Here is a 3025-nt window from a genome sequence, read left to right as displayed (position 1 = left end):
GCGGCGTCGGCGTAAATCTGGTAAGTTTGCGGTCGTATCTCCTGCTCCTGGTATCTTGGGTTGTGCTCCTGATGGGGAGCTTGGAGGCTCCCCATCTCCATCTCCCTCTCCCTCTCCTTCTCCGTCTTTGGCTGTTGTGGCTTCGTCGCTGGTGGCGGCGTCGGCGGGGCCGGCGGTTGCCCCGTGTACCCTAGATCCAGATCTCAGTGCGGTGGCTTCCGGCCTGCAGGCCTGCCCTCCGTGTGGGCCTGATGGGCCTATCGGGGCGGTGTTGGCTAGTGGGCCTCCCCCCTCCTTTCTTCGGTGGTCGATTTTCCCCCGCTCGTTTCTTTTGGCCCAGTTGGGCCCAACACCCGGATACTGGCTCCCCATCCTCCTTCGTCCCATTTGGCGAGTCGGGCCCAGGGGGGCACGGCTCGCTCGGGCTATATATGGATCCCACGCGGTTCGGCGTCCCCCCTACTAGGGTTTCCTGCTTCCGCCTCTGATTTGCGCCGCTATCGCCTTCCCATCTGTCGCGTCTTTAGGTCCCCTCCACCTCCACCCCTCCTTCTTACTTTTGCTGCGGTGATCTCCATGGACAAATCTAGGGGCTCTTCCTGCGAGGCGCTTTCTGGTAGCAAGCGGTGCCGCGAGGACTCCCCCGCCTCCGCGGTGGATCTGGAGCTAGAGGCCTCGCTCCGCTCCAAGCTGGAGTCGGAGCAGGCGGCGCGCGAGCAGGCGGCTTGTGGCCGCGACGCCTGGGCTTCGGGTCCAGAGCGGGTGCAGCGCTCGGAGAGGGATGGGGTGACTGGATCTGGTCCGCAGGGCTCTGGATCTGGTCCTTCTCCCTCTCCGGTGCTGGATCCGTGGGAGGCGGCGGTGGCCTCCGGCGGTGGGGTATCTTCGTCCTCGGCTTCCCTTCCTGCTCAGGGTGCGGGGCGGGGCTCGTCTGCCCCGTCTCGGCCCCTGCCTCCCCCGCCTCCTCGCGTGTTTGGGGCTGGATATGGTTTTCGTCCGCCGCCTCGCTCCTTCGCGGGGCCGGCGCGTCGGCCACCTGGTCCGGCCTCGGGGGCGCCCCTCCCTCCGGGCATGGGGGATGGGATCCTTCCTCCTCCTCCGGCGCATCAGCAACCCCGCCCCTCCCCTTCCTCCCACAGCAACCCTTCGGCGCTCACCTGTTTTGCTTGCCACAGACCGGGGCACTTCCAGTCTCGCTGCACCAACCCCCCATTCTGCTTGATTTGCCATTCTGATGGTCACCTCACGGTCAACTGCATGGATAGGCAGAAGCCTCCCGCGGTCTTCCAGTTTGGTATGGGCCTCCCTGGTTGCTCTTTCTTCGCCTTTGATGGTGACCTGCCTGTTCGGGAGGTGGCACCTGCGCTGTCCAATGCGGCGATTGTCTCTGTCAAGGACCAAAAGATCTCACCCAAACTCTTCTGGAAGGGCTCCGCATTTGGGATGTGGCTGGTTGGGACTGGCAAGTTGTGCAGCTATCAGACTTTGACTTCTCTGTGGTGTTCCCCTCCAAAGAATGCCTGCGTATGATCGCTTCCTGCACCAGTTTCACCTTGCCCCTTAACCAACTGGTGGTTTCTGTTAAAGCGGCTTCATACAATGGTACTGCAGTTGGCCCTCTCTCTCAAGTGTGGGTGTTGATCGATGATCTGCCGGCTGGCCTGCGCTCGTCTGCTTTTCTCATGTCCTTTGGGGTTCTGATTGGGAAACCCATTGAGGTGGATGAGGAGTCTCTGAACAAGGTTGGTCCTGCTAGGATGAAGGTTTGGTGCGTTGACCCTGAACGGGTGCATGGTTTCATTGATGTTTACCCATCTCCCAATGGCATCAGACTGCGGGTGCGGGTGGAGGGGGCGGCGACGGCTTTCCAAGCTCCACCTCCCCCCCTCCGTCTGTTAATCCTTCGGATAAGCATGATAAGCATGACAAGGAAGGGGATGGTTCCTTTGGTGGCCCTAATCAGAGCTTTGGGTCTAATCTCCGCTTCACTCAATCCGAATGGGATGGACTGGCAGACTCAGAACGGGAGTTGTTTCAATCTCAAGCGCCTGGTGGTGATGCCCCTCGTGATGACTCGATGATCCCCCCCTGCTGCTCAGAATGCTCCTACTACTGCCGCTGATCTGCCAAAGGCTCCGCCTTGCTCGGCCACTCCTATGTCTGGTGCTTGCTCCAATCTTCCTGCTCGCCCTCTCTCCCCCACCCGCTCGGGAATTAAAGATCTTCCTGTCTCTCCTGCTCGTGATATGATGGAATCCCAGCCCCCCTCGAAGAAGAAATCCTCAGTGCGCAAGTACTCGGCTAAGAGCCGGAACTCGTCGGGCTCGAAGCAATCAATGATGGGGATTTGTCGGCGTCTTAATCAAGATCTGGGCTCCATGTCCCGCTCGGACCCCCATGTTGGCTCTCCTGCTGTGCGGTCGCCTGCCATCCGTTCCCCGGTGTCCACAACCCGTAAAGGTAGACGGGTGGCGCACTCTGGTGGTTCTATCCTGGAACGGGCGGAGAAGCGGGTTGCGGCGAAGGACCTCCCTCCCCCAGGTACCTCCCCATCCTCATTTGCCGCTGTTTCTCCGGTTCGGGTGGTTTTATCTTCGATGTCTGATGATCATCTTTTAAACATTATGTCGGATGTGGGTGTGGTGGTCGATTCTTCTGTTGGTTCTCCTAGTTCACTTTTTGCCATTATTCGGGCTAATGAATTGGCTCAGGCAGCCATTGCGAAAGCCAAAGAGGCTGTTGCCTCGCGGGTCGCAGATGCTGGCTGTGCTGCGGGGGAGGCTTCGGGTGCTGGTAGTGGCCAGCCCCCTTCCTGCCCTGCCAAGAGGGGCGCTAATAAACGTTCTAAATCCTGCATGGCCCCCTGCAGGTCGACTCTCCGTATCAAGAACCTGTCGTATAAATGAGGGCTTTATTCTGGAATATAAGGGGGTTCGGTGCTAGGGGGCGCCGTGACCAACTTAAAGATTTGGTTCGTTCTAACTCTATTGATTTTGTGGGGCTGGTTGAAACTTTTAAGGATTCC

Source organism: Triticum dicoccoides, chromosome 7A (assembly GCF_002162155.2).
Source record: "Triticum dicoccoides isolate Atlit2015 ecotype Zavitan chromosome 7A, WEW_v2.0, whole genome shotgun sequence".
NCBI lineage: Eukaryota > Viridiplantae > Streptophyta > Magnoliopsida > Poales > Poaceae > Triticum > Triticum dicoccoides.
This window is presented reverse-complemented; position numbering follows the sequence as displayed.